The sequence below is a fragment of the Sinohyriopsis cumingii genome, chromosome 14 (genome assembly GCF_028554795.1).
Source record: "Sinohyriopsis cumingii isolate HCF-2022 chromosome 14, ASM2855479v2, whole genome shotgun sequence".
Taxonomy (NCBI): Eukaryota; Metazoa; Mollusca; class Bivalvia; order Unionida; family Unionidae; genus Sinohyriopsis; species Sinohyriopsis cumingii.
This window is the reverse complement of record NC_142974.1, coordinates 22,373,205-22,400,301: the sequence shown is the minus strand read 5'-3', so window position 1 is coordinate 22,400,301 and position 27,097 is coordinate 22,373,205. Positions and strand designations below refer to the sequence as shown.

Here is a 27,097-nt window from a genome sequence, read left to right as displayed (position 1 = left end):
TATTTTAATATGACTTTAATGTTTATTTTCTAGATTTAATTAAGATTATGAATCAGAATCAGTCTCCAACTCCACTGTAAAGTTTATCTATTACTTCTTCTGCTCAGGCACCTGCAAATTAAAACAAAATTGTAATGCTTAAATAAAGTCATATCATCTCAGCACTAGTTACATATGCAGAAGTCATGTTAATCAGCATTATAAAAATGTATGAAATTTTCTTCACTGCACTTGTGCTTCCCTTACTATCGTTAAGCCATGATACAAGATAAGTTTGCACTTACTTATCATTTCTGGCAAGTGGATGGTGCAATCAATTTGCACAAAGATGAATTTATTTCATCCAAATATTTCATGTGAATAAAAATTCCAAATGGAGGCACTTGTCCGATCAGACAAGATATATGCATATTGTAGTTAGCTGGACTCTAGCTTTGATAGTCCTGGGCAATAGGATAAGCTGATTTTGTTATCAGTTTAGAAATGCATCCGCTTTGCAAATACTATGCTTTAAAAGACGAAACTGAATCCAATATTGATGAAATAAGAGTCATTTGGATTACCTTGTTTTTTATCATTCTGCGTTGGTTGGGTGCATATTTGAGGGTCTCTGATATGGTCTCTTCCATTCCATTTGCCTTTGCTTTGCCATTAGTTTTCAAGCAGGCTTCTGCAAGAGTAATACAATGTTTTAAAAAAGTTTCACAACAAAGGATGCATTGCATTTTTCTAAATGCCAGCAATAATCAATGGAATATTTTTAAAACATGTACTTTGAAATGTGGTCTCAAGTTACTTTACCAATTCATTTAAAAATCTCTGGCAAGTCACATGAAAAACACAATTTAAATCAAGCCATACTTACTTATCAAAACCTGACATATCACAAGCTCTTGAAATGCTTTTTTCCCTTTACGTCCCTTTGGACTATACTCTGGCCAGTCTTTTTGTTTTAAGCTTTTTCATCATCCTGCAGACACTATCCCCAATTGTAAACCTGCCAAGGGAGCTCAAGTAGCATATCTGAAAATAATAATAATAATAATATTACTATTTTTTGATTTTGATATTATTAGTAGTAGTAGTATTTCATGATCGATGTGACAAAATATGCTTGTATATAGTTATTTTTTGCCATGGTTTTGCAAGCAAATTTAATTTCTCTAACTTGAAAAAAATTTGATAACATTAACTATGCAACACAATGTACTAATAGCAATTATAAACCAAATTAACCACCGTGAATCTATTAACTTCATAAATGACATTCACTCAAGGATTGAATTAAAGTAGCCACATAATATGTAATAGTGTATATGTAGTAAAATACCTGTTACATGTTCATCTCTAAACATGTTTTGGCCTACATCCGTAAGACAAAACAGCCGACCACTACATGTTCACCCCACCCCCAAAAATAATTATACAGGCACTGCGGAACTTGCATAAATTATTTTGAGGTTCACAACAGCAAATATAGGTTATAACAGTTTTTTTAAATAGAAAATAAAGCCCCAATTTACCATCTTCTTGGAGAGTTTGGGATTCTCCTCCAACCTCTGGCAAAGGCCCTCTAGTTCCTCCACTGAATCACATGGCATTGCAAGAATTTCTTCTCTATATTCTGTGTCTGGGCCTTGTGTATGAACTTGGAGGGCCAGCTGCTCCAACAAATTCTCAATATTTGTGTCCAGTTTCATAAGTACATTGAACTGGAAATCTGTAACAGATTTGTGATGAAATTAGTTTTGAAAGATCAAGATCATTATTATAAACTCCTTAAAAAGATCTGTACAGTGAACATGGGTTTAACAATGAAATATATTTATGGAATGAAATACATGGTTTTTGTACAGTTTATATGAAAACTTTTCCCATAATCCTTTATTTTTTTATTCCCTGGATATGTTGTTTCACTGCTGGTGTCTGTAAAGTCTGCATTCAATGTAGATGGTTTAGGCGTCTGACTTACACAAGACAATGGTATACATCAGAAAGAAAAATTAAAAAAACCAATGGAATGATGAACAGTCGACACATCAATGAAAAACAATTCATTGTTTATTTGCACAAATAAGTCTTGAACAGTATGTTTTATGACCTATAATTTAATTAATTAACATCTCACAATGTTCTGAAATAACAGTATCTAAGCTACAAGAGCTTGTGCTTTCATGTCATAATCTTCCATTTTGCAAACAAATTTTGATGTTGAATCAATGTATATGACCTTAGCATTGAACACTAACATTCAAAATGTCTACAAGATGACAAGACTATTATCAACTGAAGTGACAACAAACCAATGAGTTTTACGTGCATTGAACATAAGCATTTTTAAATGCTATAAAATGTGTTTTTAGTGTATGGCCACAAATTACCCAACATTTTGTCAAACATAAAACAGTTCTACTACCTTAGATGAGAATTAAATTCATAAATACAGTGTATAATTGACCTACTCGTATTTAGAGAGCTGTAAATGAAATAAGAGATTATATAAAAGTCAACACCTGTAGTATTTGTTTCATTATTCTATAATGTACATTTTTTTTTCCATCCTCAATACTTGCTACTTGCAGAGGAACTGGCAGAGAGAAATCTTTATATTCTCCACTCCAGAGTGGATGGGGATGGTGATGGTGTTGTCCTTCTGGATGCAGCTAAGAGTATAAAGATTATCACTACTCCTTAATTGCAGTAAAAAAGAAACAAAGAAATCAGACTGGATTTTTTGGCATGTAAACAAAATGCATACTGGTTGCAATGACCACTGTATATAAAGCAGTGATACAATATATCACAAAATGCATTCTTTTTTAACAAAACATCTAATCTCATATATACAGCATCATGAGTAAGTAAGTACTCTAAAACACATCTTATTAAACAGACAGAAAAATGATGAAATTTATACATACTTTTGATAAAGAATTTCCAATTGTGGCATGGTATAAAAGCAATTGATAAAAAATAAAAAGAGACCAGATAAACTAAATAGAACATACCAGAAGGATAAGAGGAAATCTTGGAGTCTGCAAAATACTCTCCATTTCAGGAGGTTTTGGATGAGATGGCTGACCAGAAAGGTTTCCACTTGAGATTTTCATCTTTTTTCAGTTCTTCATTTTCATCTGAAATGTCAATGAGAACTTGTAAATACTGTATGAGTCCTTGAATACACTGACTCCTTGTGACATACAGGGTTTGCAGAACAATCGCTAGCAATATTCACCACTTTTAAATCCAGCTGGTGAATTTTCACCATGAAATGCATCCGAATGCAGTGAATAATCCTGGATTAAAGACAAAATAGTGTACAGAAATGTGCAATAAATTAGTCAAGCTCCAGACAAAACAAAAATATGATTCATCTCTGATTCATAATGACTTTTCTTGTGCTACACATTTTACCAATGCAAATTACATTGAATTTTGTAAATTAAATGGTACAATTAAGATATGTATGTCAAAAGATTACTAATCTTCAGCTTTCCAATTAATGCTAAACACAAGTATCAAGTCATGTATTTAGTCTCTCACCACCAATAAATGCATTTTTAAGTAATCATCCTAGAGTGCACCAAAGTCATGTGAACTTGATCCAATTCCAACATTACTGCTGCTTGAGTGCTTAGATCCAGTATTGCCTTCACTAACTGATGTTATTAATACCTCTCTCTCATCAGCATAATTTCCATCATTTTTCAAAACTCCCATTGTAAAACCTCTGCTGAAGAAACTAACACTACACCATAAGGATTTAAAGAACTACTGCCCGGTTTCTAATCTCCAATTCATATAAAAAATCTTACAAAAGGTTGTTCAATCCCAGCTTGCATCTTGTCTGAATTCAAACAGTCTTTTTAGCAATGTACAATCTGCATATCGCCCTTGCCACAGGACACAAATTGTGTCTGCAAATAGATTACACTCCAGCCCAGTTGATCTATGTTGTGGTGTTGCACAGGGGTCTGTTCTTGGACCTGTTCTCTACACTCTATACACTCAGCTGCTCTCAAGTGTCATAGATCATCATCCAGTGTCTCACCAGTTGTACACTGATGACACCCAAATATACAAATCTAGCCACCCAACTGAAGTTGATGCTACCATCCAAGGTGTAGAGATGTGCATTTCTGATGTGAAATCATGGATGACTTGTAACAAGCTGCAGATGAATGATGATAAAACTGAGGCCATTCTGATTACAACACAAAGACTTTCTCATTCACGTCCTTTACCTCAAACAATAAATATCAGCAACACCAACATTAAATTCACACAATCAGTACAAAACCTAGGTGTTACTCTGGACAGTACTCTCACATTGCACCAACATGTCATGAACATATGCAAGGCTGCATATCTTGAGCTGAGACGCATCAGCTCCATTCTCAGATATCTTTCAGTTGATGCCACTAAAACACTTGTGTGTTCATTACTACTTTCAAGACTGGACTATGGTAACTCAATTCTGTCTGGTTCATCTTAATATCTACTGCAGAGACTTCAAAAAGTTCAAAACATAGCTGCTTGGATCATACTCAGAGTACCACAATCAGAGCACACCTCCCCGCTGCTCTGTACCCAACACTGGCTATCCATTCGATCCAGAATCAAACACAACATTAGTTCTCTGTGCTACGTTTCACTGACAGACTCTAGTCCAACATACCTATCCGACCTCACCTATGTGTACACACAAGCAAGATACTTACACTCTCTTCCGACAATCATATACTCATTATTCTCACTATGAAAACAGAGTCACATGGACAGCATTCTTTTGCATACCAGGGCCCAGCAACATGGAATGAATTGCCCACTGAACTTAGACACAAAGACGCAGTGATCCCATTCAAGAGTGCTCTCAAAACTACTTATTCTGACTGCAAAAACAAACTTAATGACTTAATAATGTTAACTACCTTAAATATTCTCAGCATGTTTTTTATGTTTTCTAATTTCATGGTGTTTGTTTTTGTAATCATATCATTGTGTATGTTTTTATGTTGTCTAATGTTGCAAAGCGCTTAGAGCTTCTAAAGATTAGGCGCTATACAAAGTCCTCATTATTATTATTATTATATTTAGCTTGGATGAATATTTTTTAAATCAGTGGCCATAACTAAAACAATGGGATTTTGTTTTATGATCATAAAAGTATGTTGGACACCATCCATGATGTACAATGCTGTCTGACATTTCTATGCACCTAAGGTTTCCATCTCAAATATTAAAGCAAAATGCATACCAAATTTGACAGATTGACGAAAATAAAAAAAGCAATGCTTACCATTTGAAAAGAGGCAATTGTCACTAGAATATTCTATTCAAAATGATATTAATTTTGGACACAGGGGATACCACCCCCATGTTTTCCTGACTCGTGATATGTCGGCCTATTCTGTGCACAGCTTTAAAAGATGTAATGTTTATCCATCGAGCTATAGAAATGAAATACATTTACTGTAGACTGTTTCTGTCAGCAGTTAAGTTGAGTAATTAGGTCAGGTTTATAGCTAGTTTACAAAATTCAATGTAGAATGCCAATAAATGACAAGATATATTTTTGCAAACTAAAGTGATCTTGAAAAAAGATTAGTAAAGTTTAACATTTTATAAAAAATAAGCTATTATGTGGAAGAGAAACAACAATGAAATAGGATGCAATGTGTTTGCGTCTTGTTGATGGGGGAAAATTACTAAAGAATTTAGAAACAGACTATACGCTGGGGAATTTTTTGAGAATTTATGTTCTGGCGACAAGTTTACATATTGGGTAGCAGATGATTTTGCATGTGCGGGACAACTTCTTGCAAAATTGGAAACTTGGATTAAAATGCAGTATTGTTTTAAGGTATACATTACCATATTTTATATAATGTATTGTATGATTCTAAAAGATGCATAGTTAATCGGAATTTCTGGGTTACAGATTCAAGAAGGTCATGGAGTGGGTCTACATGTTGACTAATAAATTACTATTTGATCCCCTAGGTGATATTTCAATTCTAAATTAAAACTAATAATACTTAATGTATAACCAAAAATGCGACAACCTGGTGGAGAGGCGAAAATGGATATAAAAAACTTCCATATAGCCTCAGCAAATTTAAACTGAATAAATAGGGAAAAAATAATTAAACTAAACAACAAGACAAATTATGATATGATTTTCATACAAGAAACACATAGTAAGTTGACTAAAGAACTAATAACTTCATATGAGGAAAAATTAAATGGGGTTATAATTGTGAATGATTATAAGGAGATGTAAGGGGAGGGGTAGCTACTTTTATCAAGAATAAAATGGGAGTAACTTGGGAACAAAAAAACAAGGGAAACTTTTTTGCAGGAAGATTGATACATATTGTGATACAGGACACTCATTTTATAAATGTATAAATACCTGCTAATAAAACAAAAAGCAACAATTCATTGAAAACCTGTTTAAATATGTAGAAACAATTTCAAAGGCCCCCCTCCAATCTGTGTTGATATTGATGGAAATATTGTGGATCTGATGTGCAATCTTACTGCATGCAAATCTTTCCAGAAAGCACCTATGTACTGTTTAGACACCGGTATTTGGTAACAGCCATATCTAGCGCAAAATTCAAAATGGTCATAGGACAGAAGGTTGAGTAGCTACAATGTCATAGCCTCAATGTCTCCACGAAGTAGGGATAGTAATATTTGTGCTAGGGTTGTGCTATTCCATGTCGATTTACAAGCAACCAAACAGGATTTGATTTGGAAATATTTTTCGCAAAAAGATCTCTTCTGCCAATGGTAGCTCAATGGCTGGGAGAAATACTGGCAAGTCAGATGTGTATAAAATGTACAGCAATGTGTGCAGATAAAATTGTCAAAAATGTTTGCAGGTTTTAATGAAAGGGCTATATCAGCCTTGAAAGTGCCAGAAATTATCATTATAGATGTGGCTTGAGTCTACATGTTTTCAGTTAACAAAAACAGAGTATCAAAGCTAGTAACTGGCATCCTTGTTAATTTGACTAATAACTATTTTTAATTAACCATTTCAGATTTATAAATATATACTCAATAGTAGTGAAGTGGGATGATATAGCATCAATGGGACTTACCATTAAAAACCACCCTGGGACGATATAGCGTCAATGGGAAATTTAACATTATGGAAACCCTTGGGACGATATAGCGTCAAGGGGAATTTAACATGGGAATATGGAACTGTTTAGCGTCAAGGGGAATTGAACAGGGTGGGACTGTACAGCGTCAAGGGGAATTTAACATGGGCAAAAAAAAAAAAAAAAAAAAAAATCTTGGGCCTGTTGAGCATCAAGGGGAAATGGAACAGAGTCAGGACCCTATTTTAATAAGGTCCCGACCTGATGGGTCTATGGAAATGGAACAGGCGAATATTGAAACAGGGAGGGGTCTCTATTTTTTATTTTTTTTAAAACAAAAAAAAAAAAAGAAAAAAAAAAGGGTAGGCAATGAAAGTCAAGATCTTTTCGAGACCTATGAGTGGCCCTGAAAAGGGCCTTTGGGTTTCTTCTTCTTCTAACTCTTCCACTTCTTCAACCATCTTCTAACTTTTACCAATATTCCTGTCATCTTCTTCTTTATTTCTGACTCAGGCATCCAGTCAGGATGACCTATCACTCGGAATTTCTCCTGTATTCTTATCCAGTTATTGTTGAGTTTCTCAAAGCTTTTTTTTCTCTTTCTATTTTCTTCTTCTTTTCTTTCCTTAGACCACTTTTCTTTGATGTTCTTTACCTCTTCCGTCAGCACTTTCCTCATTACTTCTTCCATTTTTGTCAACTGGTCGAACCCCCATTTTACGTATCACCACTCCATCCAATACAATACTTTTTCCAGGAAGCACCCGACTTGGATGACATGGTCCAGTGCTTCCTTCAAACTTCCCACTCTGACATAAGGTGGGTCAGTAAATCCGCTTGACTTGTTGACTTCTTCTTCTATCATCCCTGCGATGAGATCTCCGGCCACCTTTAGTCCTTTGACTTGAATAGTTAACAAGTCTTGCCTATTTCCATCACTCCATTCCTTTTCTATTCTTCCTACAACATATTCAACATCCATTATCCAAAAATAGATATCCCTTAATAGATTGAATAATTTTGTCACCTCCATCTTCTTTGTTTATTCCGTGGAATGGTCTGAACGATTGTTGTTGTTGTTGAGTTGAATTATAGTGGCGTGCGCTTCGCATTGAGCATGTACCACTGGTTTATGATGCCACAGGCACCTAACTGATTACTCATTGGAGGAAGGAATGGAGCCACTTCCTCCAGGCATATCTGTGTTCACAGAACACTAATTGATTGGGCCGTCAGGTCAAGGTACTTTTGTGTACACATCGATCTGATTGTAAGGCCTATGTTTTGTTTGAGTGGGATTGGACCCAGCACACACTCTGTCATTCATTTGCATTGATTAGCGACTAGTGGGATTGGACCCGATCTAGTCCGTATTTTTAATTTATGATGCGTGCACTGCACGTATGTGTTTTGATGTCTGTCCGTCGCAAAGGGCGAAAGTGGTCAGGCTCGGGCGGAGTTGTCTTGCCACAGGTTAGCAGGGTTTTTCCGATCCAGGGTATTTTTGTTCTAAATTTCCGTCTTTGGAATTTTGAATCATAAAAACTCCGTGCTGTTTTTAAGAGAGATAGAGTCTATTGAGGTCGATGTTAGCTTTTAGGTGACAGTATTTGTCGATTGGTTTTGCAGCCTTGTGCTGCTGGCCCTGGATGGAGTTGGTGTTTTTTCCATCTTACTGAGTAATTGTTTTTGGGTCCTAATTATCTAGTTGTAAATTTTGGTTGCTCCCTTGTGCTGCTGGCCCTATAGTCACTGGTTTTTTTTTGACTACCTTATACAAGTAATTTTTGGGGTGGTATTCTATATATTTGTTATATTTGCAGCATTGTGCCGCCGGGCCCGATAGTCGTTGGGTTTTTTTGACTACCTTATATGTGTAAGTTTAGGGTCTTAATACGGGGGATCCCTGATGGTCTATTCTTGCGACCACCTTTTACGTTCTATTTTGGGACTATATGGTTATACCTAGTTTTTGTCTTAGCTGTCACCTATGTAGAAGATAGACTTTTGGAGCTGTTAGTTAGGGTGTTAGGCGAGTATTAAGTTAGGAGAAGTGGAGAAGGTTTGTTTTGTTTTTCCCACCACCCACCCCCTGTATATTTCTTCCTGGTATTTGAACTAGGTGTTTTTTAATTTAATGATATTTGTTTGTAGAGTTTTATCAGTCAGTGGGCTAGTTTTGATAAAATGAGTTTTTCTATTGTTCAGAATTTGGTACTTGTTTTGTGAGTGTATTTATTTTGTAATACTTTTGGCTAGATTCGGATTAGATTCCCTCGTCGATCACACTCGCCTCTCATAAATGGAGAGTTCGGGGAGACAGAATCCTTGTCTTCGCCATTGGTCCAAATTTGATATATATATATTTTATGTAAGTATTTATTAGTGTAATTTAGATAATTTCATTGCTTAGCCGGTTTCGGATTAGATTCTCTCGTCGATCACACGGTCTGAATGACGAATACTGTAGGTTCTTATAGTTAAAGCGCAGACCTGAAGGAAAACATCCCCCTAAGACTAAAATCTTATATTACCAAGATCATCACTTAAAACGTACAATTCACAATCTTCTCCTAGAGCAAAAGTAATCCACATAGTAAGTAATTTCAGACCACTGCCATTCAGGGTAACGTTCAAGAATCTCATTGAACTCTTTTGATGTAAACGGTCTAAAGCGATATAATAGTATGAATGCACCCTTGACCCAGAGAAATATAACACACTGGTTGACTTTTTTCACTTATCTCTTGTGAATTTCTCGGAATAAAAGTTCTACAGTTATCCATTGAGATTTCACTCTGGCAAGCCCCTGCCAAACTTCCTTGTAAATCTTCTCTTGCAGTTCTTTAGGTAATGATTCAATATCGTTTTTGAAATGAAGTTTAAATACTGGTCTCGATGATGTCCAACATTTGACTCCTAACCAATCTGGTTTCTTCTTTAACGACATGGTAAGTTACTTCAATTTCTCGGTCCCACTAAGGGTAAGTAATGACAATTCGGTGACCAACGAGCATGTTCTAGATAGGCCGAATCTTGTGGTTCCCAGTGGTGAAGTGACACACCGCAACTGAAGCACTTGACTTTATCCCCTTCGTGCAAGTAGAAAAATCTGGCTCTGGCTAATTCTTTGGGGATCGGTCCTCCCAGATACTTAGGCCATTTTCCTTTGAATGATTGAAGACGATTTTCAAAGTCGCAGTATTCCGACAAACACACAGGGAACGAATATTCGTCTTTCACAGGTTCGTTTCGATGAGGGCTGGGTGACATGGACAGGAGTTTGCTCAAGTCTGGATGACATCCGTAGGGGGGTAGACGTGAAGGTGAACATCCACATTTAAAATGAAACCCAGTAAAGTGTCCAAGAGGACGAGCAGCATCGCTTTCGCATCCCTCAGGTTTGACACGCACAGCATCACTTTCCATGAGAGGGGTAGTGAGAACAAAGTTCTCATGATGCTTTACGGCATCGCTAAGGTCACAGCGTACAGCATCGTTCCCATCGCAAGGCTCACAATCACATTCCACTTCAGAAGCCCCAAACTTGAATTGTGCCTTTCTGAACTTGTTTTGTGTTTCTCTGAAAGGATTCATCTTGTTCGCTTGGTCTTGGTAGTCACAATGAACTATCGATCTTGACCATAGCCCCTTTTTATACTAGTCACAATGCAGTCTCAAGCTTGTACATCGTTCCTTTTTTATATCTAGTTTTTGAAGGTACTGTCTCTAAGGTACCGTCATAATTGTACCGTAGTGTAATGGGTGGAAAGGCCATAGAAAGGTAAGGGCAGTGCAAAGACCATCGAGTGGGTTCCAGAATAGCTGAACCTTTATAGATACATAGATCCATTCGTAACTTCAGTCCACAAGCGAAACACTGTACTTCGTATCCCAATCCTGACTCAGGTCCCAAGTAGACAAATCCTGTTCTAGCTAAAACATGCGAAGAAGGTAATCCTTCCCTATCCGTAAACTATTTCTGAAATGTGTCCAATCGACGGGCACAATCACAATAGTCAGGTAAGAAGACTGGAAAATGGTAGGGTTTGAACTTGGAGTTCTCATCAGGTTTCTCACTTGATTCTTGCTGTGGCGTAGTCATGCTTCTGGTGAGTGGCTATCCACTTACAACCAATGTTTTATACCGACATGTCCATATGGCAATATAAAGTGATTGGGAAGCCGCACTCGCTTCTGATACACGATTTGACAGACTTTTTCCAAGGGTCGACTGACGATGTGGTGAGTGGGTAAACGTACAATCTTGTTCGGTTGATAGGTGGTCACTTTAAAGTGTTCATCTTCTCTAGACTGCAAAGCTTCTTTCAATACGCCAAAGTTCACCACTCGACTGGTACGATAATTCAGAGTCAATCCTTTCACTTTACACTTCGTGTGCACTTCTCCTTGTTTGTCCCAGTATTCGTAGCCGTAATTTTTAAGACCGCCACTGGCGAAACTTAGAATCTTGTCGTCAGAATGCTCGTCTGTCCAGGCTCCTAAACGGTCTCCTTCGATGTTAGAGTGCTGTTGACTCGGGTGATCGATGTAGATGCAACTATCCGTGTCAAAGTACAGGACGCGTTCCCCTAACAGTTCTAAAGCTTCGTACAGTTTTAAGCGAGCATGAGCTGTCACGTAAGCTGCAATGATGACATTTCCAAAAGGATCGGCTTCTACAAAGTCCAGATCTTCTTCGTAATTGACTAAGATCAAATCTTCGCGAACGACGTCCACGTGTTTGATGAATTTAGTTTTGTTGTGAATCATCTGGAAGTAGCAGGAAGGTTCTGTCAAATATTCTTGGGTAAACACGGTCGTTGTGCCATTTTACCCCACAAGCAATTTAACATCACTTTGGCAAACGATCGCCTGCCTTTGTTTTTCTCGATGTGATCTAAAGTAATGCCTTCTTGTGCCCAGTATTTCTCTTTGAATGTCTTTTGGTCTTCGGGAGTGTGATACCAGGACGGATAACCACTGGCTTCTTGCTTTAGTTTCAAAAAGGCATCCACGTAGTCTGCCAAAATGCCTTTCTGAGTGGGGTCACCCTTGTTGTATTGTTCTGTCTTGGGAAAGTGACAAATTTCATACACTTCTAACAGTTGGTATCCCATGTCCAGAGCTTTGAACAATTCTACACCGACCCACGTCCCCGTCAAGGCCCGTTCTTCCTGGGTGTGCTGACAAGGCTGGTCTTGGTTGCACGTTTCAGCACAAGTACGGCACAAAGGAAACATCAGTTTGTCTTGACAATGGTGAGGTAGAACGGGATGGTACAAGTCAGTGGGAGCCAAAACTTTACATTTGATCAAGCCTTCATATTGTCGAATGTTTTTCAAATCGATGTGTTCCGTCAACAATTGTGGGTGCCCTGCAGGAAAGCGACAATATTTGCACACGTAGGGATACAGTGAACACACGTCCAAGTATTTGATTTCTTCTCCTTTCTCTTCGTCGGCTTGGTACAGCAAACTGGTGGCATTGGTCCTTCCTCCGTACAAACTATCCCTCGTGTTCAGGGGGTCCATGAACTGGTAACTTTCCACGAGGTGTTTAAACTCTGGATCGGTTTTCAAACGGTGATGGTACTCGTGTTCCCACATTTCCACCACTTATTATCCTTCCTGTTCTAACTTTAGGCGTTGCTGACATGTGGCCTGGTACAAGTCTTCCATGGTTCATTGTAAAAACTGATTTTTAGTGCCACGGTCAGGGTAACAGACGGGGCATCCGTGAAATAAGCAACCTTTAAACTCGTACACAATCTTGGGGTTTTCTAAGTCCCAACCATCGACCGAATGCATTCTGATGGTCTTTTCACCCCCTCCGTTGCGGGCATGCTGAATCCATTTGTCTTCCTTGTCACACAAGTAATGTAACCAGCGTAGGGCTTTGACCGAGTATTGACGTTTGACATAGTTGGTCATTTGAGGACTGATGACAGCCACGGTGTTTTCAGGCATGAATCATTGCCGGTACACTAAGGAACATGCTTTGGCAATGGTGCAAGCTTCTTTGAAAGGATCGACCCCTCCGTGTTCAATGAACAGTTCTCGAAATTTTCCACAGCAACACCGTAAAATGTCCACGTCGGAACGACAATACTTTAGCATTTCTTCCTGAAAGTCGAAAGGGTCAGAGGTGTGAGCCTGGTACCAAGCGTAGAAAGCTTCTCGTTGTTCGGTACGCATGTTGTCAGGGTCGTAATAGTGAGCCTCAGGCAAATGGGGTAGAACGGTGTGTTGATTGGCTTCCGTATTGAAAAAGTGTGGAAAGCACCCTTTAGCCATTTCTGTCATTCCAAACGTTTTAGGCATTCGACTCAAAGGCATGGCTAAGTAACTCATCGAATCTTTAAACTGTACTTGTCCCACTTGCATGAAAATGATTTTGGCTCCATTCAAAGTGACTTTAGGACGTTCGATGCCATGTTCTGTATAGTATCTGTGAAGAAACTGTCCATCGTATCCGGAGAAATTGTGAGCCATCACTGTGGCATGACGATGACAATCTCCGTAACGTTCGATGTCCTCTTGGATCCACGTCTTGTCGATGGGGTGTAAGACCCATCAAGCGAAATCAGCTAGCGTGTTCGGTCCTCGAAAGATTTTTTCACGTCATCCAGAAATCTTGCTGCAGTGAAGGCAATGACTGAAAATAGGTTCTTGAATGCACTTCTCGCACGCTCGATGAGCCACGCAGAAATTAGGAATGTGAATACCAGTCTCTTGCATGCATTCAAAATCGAAAAAGATGAAATTGCCTTTCTTCTTGTGACCGATCTCTTTCTCTGGTTGGGGTTGGTATTTTTGCACATAGCATTCGTGTTCCAAGTCCACGATGTGGCAGCAAATGTGACATGTTTTCTTTCCTCGACACAGGTGTGCCTTGGCATTATTGGTAAGTATGCCTTGTCCACAGGTAGGGCACAATCTCAGCAGCTGACAAGCACATTTCTTCTGTGAACCTTGCATCTTCAAATGTTGTTGGTAACAGGCAGGGCTGACAAACGTGCGCAGACCAGTTGAACAATGCACTCGTTCTTGTCCTTCGCTCAGACAGGGTGGAGAGGCCAAACATGCTGAGCATTTCAATCCACATCTCGGTGATGAACCCTTCTGCTTTCTCTAACAGTACTTCGGACTTGAAATCTTTAAACTTCACCGTGTATTTGTAAGCTGTAGTTCTAAATTTTCTAGAGGGATGCTCTTCCGTCTCTTGAATGGAATAGTACTTTTCACGGTTGACTAAGGATGGTGAACTTTGTTTAGAGGGTTTGGATTCTGGTTCACTCATGTCCTCTTCAAAATCACTGGCATGAATTTGTGCCAAGACTTCAGCCCTGGTACGAGGCGATAAAGCACGTTTCTGCCTCTTACTTTCTTCTTCCTTCTTCTCAAATGAATTGGATCGTTTCATCTTGATAGCAAAAAGTCAAATGACTAAAGTTTAAACACCATGGACTAATTTATAGTCATAGCAGACCAGCGTATATAAAAGGGTATGTGTCTTGTCCTTTCACTATTCATTTCGCTCTCAAACCGAGCACAACGATGGAAGAGACTACCCAGATCGAACGTTTCATCAGAGCTTTGCGAGGGGTCATCCAAAAATTCTCTTCAGACCAGCCGAGGGACTACTCTCCTTCCTTTCAAGATAAAAGTCAAGATACTTGCTATATCTGTCAGAAGAAAGGGCATTGGTCTTCAGAGTGTCCAGACCGTCAAAAAAGAAAAAAAGGGGCTAGAAAAGACAAAAGTCAAGATACCTGTTATTATTGTCAAGAAAAAGGACACTGGTCTCCAGATTGCCCAAAAAAGAAACAAGGAGTCAGAAGAAGAGAGGGATTCTTCAGAGGAAGAAGAGGAAGAAAACAGGTGAAGAAAAAGAAACAGGAGAAGAAAAGAAGAAGAGAAGAAAGTGAGGAGGAATAGGAGGAAAAGACTGTGGTGGTGAAGAAATTCAAAAAACTCAGAGAGTGAACAATGAGACAGAAGAAGTTTATGAACTTTTTAAAGTGCTCTGTTGTGAATTGTGAATTGGATTGTAAATATTTATAAAAGAATAAATTAGGTATTAAAAGGTAAGTGTCTTTGGGTTTTGATTTTAAAATAAGAACCTACACTCACACACTCATACACACGTACTACAGAGGTAAAATGTTTTTTTTTTTATAGTTTGAATGGATGTTGGCAATTGAAAGTCTATCTCTTTTCGACAGACGTGGGTGGCCCTGAAAAGGGCCTTTTTTGGTGTAGGGGTGAGTTTAAGCAATCAACTTTAACTGCCTTAAGCCTTTGCCACGGCCAAGGCCTACTTCTGGACTGCGTAGTGTTGATGATGATGATTTGGTTGAAATCACTAAGGGTGGCACGGGAGGCTTAGTCACAGGGTTGGAGTGTTTAGCTCGGGAAGGTCGTATTCTCTTTGGTCGTAATAAAGAAGTCTGATAACATTTGTTTCAGACTTCTTAACTCCGCTAAAATGTCTAACAGTACCGTGACCATTTGATTTTCACACCCTTGTTTCTTTGCTGCTGCTTCTTCTTCTTCTTGTTTTTTTCTTACCTCTTCTTTTTGCTGCTGTTGCTGTAGGAGAAAAGCTTGTTCCGCTTCCTTTTGCTGTTGTATAAATTTCTCCAATTCTTCTTTCTGTCTCTGTCTAAATTTCTCCACGTGTGGTAATGAAGGAGAAGGTGACGAAGGTTCCGGAACAAATTCTTGCGAGGTAAGAAAATCCACAAAATCCCAATTCACCTCTTCTGAAAGTAAGTCCGGTTTCCCTTGGGTAGTCTCCACAGCTGGTGCACCCCAATTTATCGTTTTCTGAGTTTCCGTCATGTTGAAAAACTGTCGCATGAATTGACTGCACACAGGTGCTAGCAAATCTATATAGACCACATGACGTCACAGACTGCTCTCTTCGGATTGGATGTGGGCGTGTTTGGATTGGTCAGTGAACTCCGTTTCAATCCTTCCTCTCCCTATAAATAAGTGTAGTTCACTGCATTCCTTCACCTGTTCTCGGCGCCTCAACATGTGGACCAACGTTCAATCTTCTATGCTTGTGTCTTCGATGATGTTCAGGACAGACATACCGATGTACGTCCGATCCAAGTGGACAGTTGTCCATAGGACAGATACCAGCCTATGGATACGTAGGATCTATGTGGAGAGGCAAGGATGTCTCAAAAGAGTTTTAGTCTATGGTCCTGCAGTCAGGCGAAGCCTAAGGACAAGAAGAAGTCACAGATGCCCTTTATGTTAAGGGCATATTAACATAAACCCAAAGGCCCTTTTCAGGGCCACTCATAGGTCTCGAAAAGATCTTGACTTTCACTGCCTACCCTTTTTTTATTTTTTTTTTTGTTTTAAAAAAAATAAAAAATAGAGACCCCTCCCTGTTTCAATTTTCGCCTGTTCCATTTCCATAGACCCATCAGGTCGGGACCTTATTAAAATAGTGTCCCGACCTTGCTCCATTTCCCCTTGACGCTCAACAGGCCCAAGATTTTTTTTTTTTGCCCATGTTAAATTCCCCTTGACGCTATACAGTCCCACCCTGTTCAATTCCCCTTGACACTAAACAGTCCCATATTCCCATGTTAAATTCCCCTTGATGCTATATCATCCCAGGGGTTTCCACAATGTTAAATTTCCCATTGACGCTATATCGTCCCAGGGTGGTTTTTAATGGTAAGTCCCATTGACGCTATATCGTCCCACTTCACTACTCTCAATGTGTTTATACCAATATTAAGTTTCTGTATGTCACTGTGTTTAAGTTTTGATTTTCTCTGTTTTATTTCACTTGATACAAACACATGCTGACTAATCTTGTCATGTGGTGTATCTCGATCATACTGTAAAAGTGCATAGCTTAACACAGGTTTCGAACTCTTGCTATGAGCAGCAGCAGTAAACATGGCATGTACCACTAGAAATCAACTTTTTTTCTTCTTGGCTATAAAATCATTAGGTACTAATGTGTAAACTATTAAGTTGGTAATTTTTTAAATATAATTATTGTGCAGATTTACTAAATGTACTTTTGCGATACTAAGTCCCATGTTTGTTTAAAGGTTCTAACAAGCTGGGGTTTTTATGCAATATGTCATAAGTATATAAGGTGTTGTGGGCTGCATGTATGAAGACAGCTCAGCAGCTTTCTAACTAATATTGCAATTACTATGAGCTTTTTTAAAAGTTATTTATTTTTTTTAAGTTGTTTCTTACTGTTCTGTATATAGTTTAGAAACTTTAAGCAATATTTTGGACTAGTCCGATAACATAAGACACATCACCCAATATATTTGTTGGGGGGCTGATGGGTCTTACTGCCTAACGAAGGGTGCTGTGTGGAGCGTTTTGATGTCGACTAACAGTGTAATGAAAGTCAAATTTTCTGAAATATCACACACAACTGGTAACCAATAACAATGCATTTCTACAAAGTAAAGTTATAATGTTTTTGTCAGACTTCACTTATCCTGATGTCTTTTCTCTAATAAATTCAAATTCTCACAAAAGAACCGGACCTGTTTTCAAGTTTTGTTGGCCCACATTTCAGTTGGCTGGAAAGCGATGAAAGTCAGGAATGCCAAAATCGGGTTAAGCTGAAACATTATTCTTTAAGGAAACAAATAAAAATATGTTTTGCCTATTGAAACTGTAAGCAATGTTTTGTTTCATTCAAGAAACATATTCCCCACATGAACCTACTTAAACAAACTTTGGCGTACCTCGACTACCATTGCATTGCAACAAATTCAAATGTATGTCAATGGAACATGAAAATGTGTCCATTTGCTAGTGTCATATTTTCACTCCACCAGGATAAAGACAGCACTGTAAGTATATTAATTACACATAAATTAGTGGAAGAGTGTCGATATAGGCTGCCAAGTGTGTGAGCTATTCCTGAAACTTGGACTACTCATTCCGATGACAATTGACATTGGAACACATATACATGGCCGTTATTTGGGTAGTAAGACATAGCACTAAAACAAAATATTTTGGACTTGTACATTTTTGTTTAAGATTTTATTTAAGCACAAAATATTTATTGATGGAATTTAATGTGCTTTTCTCTATTCTAAATTATATAATTAATATTCATTCCTAACTTATTTTACAAGCAAACTACATATAGTTATATCATTTGTTATAAGAACTTGGCTATATTGTCAAGTGAGTGTTATCTTCACATACCAACACGTGTATGTACTGATTTTCTGTATTTAAGACTCTAATTCCATGCCTGAGAAATTTTTCTTATGCTGCAATACATGATTCAATTTCTTATACAGTATAGGTCCAAAAATGTTCTTAGGGATATAGAATACCCAAGTCATTGTGAGTGTTATCCTTGCTGATTTGATCTTTGCAATACAATTTAATCATTACTTAATCCATGATATGATTGAGGTTTTTTTAAACTAGTAATTTTTTTAATTACATTACATTTTTTTGTAATGTAACAAATCCAAATCACACACACACACTTAATCTAGCACTTCACACACATAATTCCAATGTCTTCACAAAAAGCTCAAAATGTCAAAGTCACTGTGAGTGTTATCTTCACTGACATAATATTCTAACTTCAAGTCAACAATAACTTATTAATCTAGCAATCCAGAAAAGCATAATTTAATGACATTTTTCTTTCATAATTTACTAGTTGTCTAAGTCTGAGGTGGGCAAACTATTTTTCAATGTAGCCACAGGTGTGGCGAATGAGAAGTGAAAAACATCATACGATGCCACAACTGAGCCAAACTTACATGGCCAATTTGCCACTTGTGGCAATTGGTCACAAGGTTGCCCACCCTGGGTCTAAGTCAGTGTGACCATTGTCATTACCAGCCTGAAACCCAATTTAATGCCATTTGTATAAATTCATTTCAAATAAATATTATGATATAGTTGAAGTGTAAAGTCAAGCGAGTATTCTGTTTGCAGATTTTACATTTTAGATATTACAGTAAAGTCATATTTTCTCTTGTGTAGTGAACTTTATTGCAACTGGTTCCAAAATAGTAAAACTTATTCAGTTTTCATTCACCAGAATAGGTATTAATACAATCCTGAACTAACTGTATGGTACTAAAATATACCCTGATCTTGTGTGAGATTGTAATATACAGAACTATACCTCAAGACAACAATAATATATTGAATTTATATTATATCAAGACTGTCATGGTTATGAACTCCAACTTTATTCAGGTTTTTTCATAATAAATGATCATCTTGTGTTATGGCTGAAAAGAAATCAGAGTTCATTTTAACTCCATTCTCTCCACATTTGTCAGTTGTTATGAGGCATACTCATCATCAGTGTTATAGTAAAATGTAATCTTATCTGGATCAATCTTGCTGGTGTAATATATGAATGGAGAAAGAATATTATCATCCAGATTAAAATATTTTTTATTCAGACTCTACTGAAAATTTTAGCTGGATATGGGATACGGAGCCTGATGTGTACGAACAAAGCAATGTGTACCATGACCTTTTTAATTTAACATTTTAAACTCCTGCAGAAGAAAGAGATTTTTAGATCCATTAAATTGTATTAACAAAAACGTTTCTTCAGTATGATTTTCCTTTACTTAGTAGTGACACAACTCATATTTTAAAGTTGTTGTTTTGTGTTTGGTTTGGCTTTTTATGGTAAAGCAACACAAGTAAGTTATTTAGTGCCAAGGCACTTTAAGTATAGTGCCTTGCCCAAGGACGCACCATGGTAGCTAACCCAGGTTGGTCCGATGGTAGAATTTGAACCTACCTTATTTCACAGGTCCAGAAAGCTAACCACTGAGCAACTACAGCTCCCCATCTTATAGTGGAATGCTAGTATACTTTATGATCAAGAAGGATGGGTTGGGGTATGCATGTTGCATATGAAAAAAGTGATGGAAGTTTTGTTTACATAATATTTTAGTCATACAATATGAATCATTTTCTATAGATTTAAGATGTATCAGATCAAGTTAAGAAAAATTATATATTCTGTTTCCTGGGAATGTACTAAAATTCACTGTTAATGTTTGATTTTTTTGGTAGTAAGCTTACTTGGTATTTTTTTCTTTTTAACTTGAATACCTAATTTGTTAACATCCTGTCCTACATCTTCATGGTTCTGTCTATAAAGTGACAACTGTTGATACATGTAGGGAAGTTTTTGTTTATATCTTTTGATTTTTGTGGTTCTGGAAGTTGCAGTATTTGTTGTTGTATTATTAACCATTTCAGTAATTTAATGAATGCAGAGTATACTGCTCTATAAATGAAATTTATGGGAAGATAATGTAAAAGTATGTTTCACTGCAAATATAAATTGTTTAAAATAATAATATATCATTTATCATATGACTATTCAATTGTGGTAACTAGTATTCCATCCAATATCTATATATTAAAATATGTCTTTTCATACAGCTGGTGATCATTTAGATACAAGTCCAATTGAACATAATCAAATTATCAGTGCAGGTGTTTTTATTAGTAGTAGTATTGCAAGTATAAGTGTTAGTATTAAGATTTCATATACAGGTATGATAAGTGTATCATAATGTTTAAATGATGCTCCTTGTTACAACATAAAATATGTTCATTGAAACAAATGGTTCACTGGTAAATTGGCAGTAAAGGTCTTCACTGAATTATGTTGCATAAACTATTTTACAATAAAACATATATGATGCATCTCAATTATGATGATGTGGAGGAGGAGGATTAATAATAATGCAGTTTAAGTTATCTTCATCACATAAGTTCTAGCAGATGTGTCATTTTTATGTGGCTCATTATCAGTTTGAAACTGGTCTATGATTCCTGGATCTGGACATATCTGGCCCCCTGCTGTTGTGCTGCTATGGTCTTTACAGTTCATTAGGATATCAGTTACACTTGGTTTACATTTAGAACCCCATGGGATGGAATGCCCAGTTTGAAACTGAGAGAATGGTTAATTATCCATAATATAACTCCTGCAGTTATTATTAGGTTTGATATCAAGGTCTTTCATTAAAAGCTTTTCAACTCATGTTCTGTTCTACCATACAGATAAATAAAGTCAAATTCAAGGCTTTCAGAATTGTCCAGTTTGTTTCATGTGTTGTCAGTTTAATGGGCAGGTAACTAAATGTGCAGCAGACGGACTGTATATTGCCACTGTACCACATAAATATCAGTGCTTAGTCTGCTCTCAGTGGCTGTGGTTTGATTAGTTACAAGTATCATCACATGTGACTAATTATTAACCAATGTAATGAAACTTATATAATTAGAAGGCTGTATTTAAAAACTCTAAAGATCTTAAATGTGTGCTAGAGGGTAGGGTTAGCAGTTATAATCCCAATTATGTTGTGACGAGCAAAAAGCACTGCACACATTTGAGCTTTTAGTTTGGTTCTGGTAGGGTCAAAACATGCAGGTACATTTTGATCTTTAAAAATTAACATAATTCCCATGTAATACTTTCCAAACCTAAGTATGCAATTGATCTGATAAAAGTTTTGAGATTACTGTTTAGGCTCTGTTCTTACAATACTAGATATACCTGACTACTCCACAGTGAAATGGCCAACTGTTAAGTTAAATAAGCCAGATGAGTAATGTTAGCCATTTGTTTAAGTGTTTTCTCATTAATTTCATTTGTGTCACAGAGTTGCATGCAATATTTCTTTCTAGAATAAATTTATTTTATTTTCTAATTGTGTATTTTATGGTCTCACTGGACAGTTTATCTGGTGAATTTTCATCCGACAATGACCAATTACAGAAAAATGAGAATAATTTTACACTGAAGATACTAACAAAAACAAACTAATGATTTTTGTAGAAAGCATACATGTGAGATTTTGACTGCAGTAATCAGGTTAATTCCTGATGCAGCTATTGATTTCTATACTGAACCATCACTGCCACCATCTCCTAAATTTTACATTCATTTTTGACAAGAAATAGCTATTTTCAATATTTTTCTGTGACAAGGCAGCTAAAAGAATCAGTATGTGGCTTATGCATGAATAAAGTTCACTAGTACTATAACAAATTAGCATACTTTTTTCATCAACCCTCAACCATCTAGATTTTTTTATATTTGCCTCTGTAGCAGACACACATCAAGGTCAGCAGCTCATTTGCAGATCAAGCATTTGATCTCCAATGCTCATCTAACTGTGACAGGCAGTCACTAACAAGCCAACCTATTTCCATGCCTAACTCAAAGTAAATCTAAACCACATTATAGATTTAGCTTATGTGTGAATTTAGAAATGCTAGGCTTGTGATAATTAGGTTCATGCCTTCTACCTTAAAAATTAGGTGTATGTCAAAATACAAAATTATGGGATTTGTGACATAAAAAACCCAAATGCTTTATGTATTAAAAGGTAACTAATGGGGCCAGGATCTGCAGTGAATCAATGGTATGTATGATAGACTCCTGATAAAAATGTTTGTGTTACAATCCTGTTATCAAGTCAACCAGGTTACCTACTACAATGTACCCTTGCCTTACTCCAATTCCCTCAGTACTCAGTAAACAACTAGTGTTGCTGTACATAACAAAACCAGTCCATATTGATTTTACCTATTTTACTAAATCCTGACAAAAATAATTCTCTAAATAAAGCATGATTAATATGTGAAGGTCTCGCATGTAATCAAACTCTTCCAAGCTTTTAATGATATGAACCGATTTATCAATGTTTATCAAATTTACATGAAAAACTATTTCTTATTTGTTATCAAATATGTTAGATGTTTTGATCATATAAGCATTTCTGCTACATTAGATCAAAATAATCTTTTTGTCAGAAATAGAGCCCTTATAGTATTTGCAAGGTCAACCAATCAGATGCAGAATTTGAGTTTAATATGAATGAATATTTTTTTTACAAAATTGCTCCTTTGCTATATCTTGATGAGATAAATCTATTTACCAAGTCTGATAAAATTAATGAGAAATAGTTTTAAGAGCAGTAGCAAGAATGGCGAGTGAGATGTAGAACCACCACATTATTTGCATAGAATTTGCTTACAGCCTCAGACATACAAGCAAATAATTAAACAAGTCAGATCTAAATTTGACCATAAACACTGTTGTGCAAGTCATAAGAAACTCTGCCAATCAGATGCAAGGTCACTTCATTAACATACCTTTATCACACTCATAATAAGCATCATTGTGAAGCTTGACTATAGAAGCCCAATGGCCAAGTATGATCAAACTTGAATCAGCAGTAGTGGTTATAACCTCGTGTATTTGTATGCATCTTCACTTCTTCAATCTAGATCTCATTTATATAAGCATGTATTCTAAATTTAGTAAAAACTGCACTATATGCATAAATACTGCATGCGGTGGTAACATGCTCAGTCAGGTGAAAGATCACTTTATTATTATTAATGGTTAACACTCATCAAACTTCGAGGACAACTTAATGATTTTAGTCTATATTGTGGAAGTATGGCTTTTAGGTTGGTTAAAAGAACTCAACTAATCTTATACATGATCACCTCGTGTATATACTTGGATTTTGCTGAATTCCTAAAGCATGGAAAGATGCCATAAAAAACCACCTAGTACATAATAATTTTGATAAGCAGGATGATAAAATAACGAACTTGCGAAAACAAGATTCACTCAAGTTTATTTACAAAGATCTTTGACAGGAAGCTAAAAGGCAACACACTGCGAAGCAAGAAACTTGGATGCAAGTATTAAATAAAAATATAAGTAGTGAGGAGTGGTCTGATATATATAGCCGGGCAAAATGCTGTACCAAGGATACCAAGTTGATCTCTTTTAACTTTAAATTAATCCATAGAATAATCGCTACTAATGATATTCTTAAAAGAATTAACATATCTGATGACAACAAATGTACTTTCTGTAAGAGTGAAACTGAAAGTATTGAGCATCTCTTTTATGACTGCAGTATTACTTCACAGTTTTGGTACCGTTTTAATGAAGTTTTTGCACCTTTTTGCCCAAATATTGTACATCTGTCCAAAAAAGAAACATTTTTAGGAAGTGAACAACTGGACAGTTTGGATAATTTTCTGCTTATTTTGGCAAAATATTATATTTATAGTTGCAAATTCAATATGAAAAATCCTTCTATTTTTGCTTTTAAGCAAATAGTTGCAATGCATAAGAACATTGAAAATTACACTGCCAAGGTAAATAAAAAAGAGGACCAATTTCTTCAAAAATGGACCTCAACAATGAACATTTAACTTGTCTCTGACTTGAGGGTAAACAGGAACAAAATACTGTAATATCACAAAAGCCATGTCACCTAGATTTTGGCCATATGCATGTGTATATGCGTGTGTGTGTGTGTGTGTGTTTTTCTTTTTTACTTTCTCTGTAGATTATATTTATTATCCCTAGATTATCTGATAACCAGAAATGTTTGATTGTAAGGTGATCCTGGGATGGTTCCCCGACCCAGTGGTCAACCTATTACGGGGTTAAAAAAAAAAAAAAAAAATTGGATTTTGCTCATTATTAGATTTATCCAAGATGTTGATTTAAGCCCAAAACCAAGTTTTATATAAACGATTGATCAGAACTATGGACTCCAAAGTAGCTAATTTCTTACTGTTGAAAGACAGAAGGGATGTGAAATAAATAACACACTCTGGACCATTACATAAACCCACTTAGCCTTTTGACCAGTTGAGATAAAATAGCAACAATAATGTTAATTCAGATTGATAAATTATGTTTTCTCACATTACCTCTAGCCCTTTTCAACATGGATGGTATTTTTCTTCCACATATGTCAGCTCTTAATTAGTGGCCCTTTTCCATCATGAATGTTGTAGGTGAAACTCTCAGAATTAGGCTTTTTAATTTGTATCTGAAAAAAAAAAAAAAAATTATTGGTCTGCATATATCAATGTCACCTTTTCTGTATTAAATTAAAATACCATATGTGTGTGTGTGTGTGTGTGTGTGTGTGTTCATTTTAGAATTTAAGCATACTTGTCTCCATGTGTTTATGTTACAATTGATGATGATAACACATAACTGGTTCAATTGATAAATGTTATTTCTGACTTCTTACAACTGCTCATTATATCTGAATTTACATTCAATGTTTGTTTTAATTAACATATTTTGGATAATGGGCAAATTATTTATTTTGTAGTTTATCATTATATCATTTATCAGTAATTTATCATTCAAATATTTAAAATATAGTACCATTATACTGACTTCATATTCTATATGATATCCCAGCAATACATGTTAAGCAGATAAGTGCAAATAAAAATGTTTAGAATGTAAAAGCTACTCCAAGCTCAAAGAAGATCTGCAAAAGATGATCTCCAACATATTACCAAACAAAAAGCGAAGTTAACGCAGTTACCTTTTTTATGATGTCTCAAACACCAACGGTACTGTACAGCTACGTCTTCTGAGTTTTACCGTCATCTTGTCTTTCAAACCAGAATTAATTTCTTGAGCTCTTACAAAATGAAGAAAATTTTAAATACTATAATTTAAGCAGCTTCTTTACATGACATAAGATAAATTATGGCACAGTGTTATGTCTTTCAGCACGACGCAACTTCACATTTGGACGGCGTGCTGTGTGGGCATCCCTGACACAGCAACTGACATGAATCCTTTATTAGCAGACAATAATTCGGAATAAATCTAACATTCTCGATTTTTCATAGTTCCACTTTTTCACTGTTGCATTTGTTTGATTGTGCTCATGAAGTTCAATGAATCAAGTTCATCTGCTGTCTGAAATCCCGGTTCAGTTGGTATTTTCTTCCGCGCATGATGCCGTGTAAATACAAGTTACGGTCGACATTCAAAGTGGTTTAGGTTAATTTATTATTTTCCTTTATTAAGGTCATTTGCAGAAAGTGTTTCGCTAGGATGAGATAATTTTAAAAAAAATATATCAAAAATAAAACTTTCTTTTCCAACGCTAATACTGGATATATTTCAATTTGTGATTGATACTATAAATAAATATTTAAAAAAACATTTTAGCCCGTGGCTTCGGCGCGCCACTCGTTTTTGTGGGTTTTTTAAAATGTTGTTGGTGTTGTTTTGGTTTTTGTGTGTGTGTATCACACTAAGAAACATACCAGGTATTAGGCCTAACGTAGGAAAAGAAATTATCCTCTATTTGTTACTATTCTTACTGTAAAATGACGCAAAAGTGATCAAATTGCTATTAAGATTTTGTTTTATATAACACTTACCGCTCGTTTTCCTCGAGATAAAGCAGCCACTTCAAAATGATTATAAAATCTGTGACAGATGAAGAATGTGGTTTAAATAATTCGTAATCGCCTGCCTTAAATACTGTAGGGATTTGCTAATGTATTTCATGGCCCTCGTTTGAATAGATAACAACGATCATGTATATCGACCAAAATTTGTATATTCCTGCCCACGATCATGTATTTTGTATTAAACCGTATATTACACGAGCGCTCTGAGAAATATATTGAACTGATCAGGCCCCAATACTCTCGCTCTGACAAACATTAAAATAATTATATGCAGAATATCGGTATCTCTCCCTCTTGCCGAAAATGTCAGCACCATATATATTTTGCAAGTAATGTAATGGGTATAGTAACACACACACGCACACACAAACACACTTTTTTTTTGGGGGGGGGGCGCCGGAAATATGCCCCCCCCATTTCCAAAAAATTAAAAAGTATTTTATGTTTGTGTCTTTCCCCCTCAGATGTGTTGTATGTTTTATTTAAAACAAAATTTTATATAAAAAAATTTAGTTTGTAGATATTTTGATGGGGTATTTATGTTTCCATAGTGTTATCTAAAGGGTTGTTCGTCCGAGTCTGGTTTCCCTCACCTTGCTCGAAGTTCCTTCCCTTCAAATATTTTGTGACCTTTGCTATATGTCGCCTAGGTCTCAGTGTTTGCTATATGTAATGGTGCTATATTGTATG

The 27,097-nt window shown here is 36.3% G+C and overlaps 1 long non-coding RNA gene across 1 annotated transcript; it reads right to left on the bottom strand.

Moving 5' to 3' along the window:
- Positions 1-25,806, bottom strand: LOC149783411 (uncharacterized). The gene is made up of 7 exons (XR_016413596.1): positions 25,522-25,806; positions 24,887-25,008; positions 3,009-3,134; positions 1,524-2,663; positions 866-1,023; positions 564-670; positions 1-111 (listed from the first exon to the last, which is right to left on the bottom strand). It is a non-coding gene; the product is annotated as an uncharacterized LOC149783411 (long non-coding RNA).
- Positions 25,807-27,097: the final 1,291 nt, after the last annotated feature.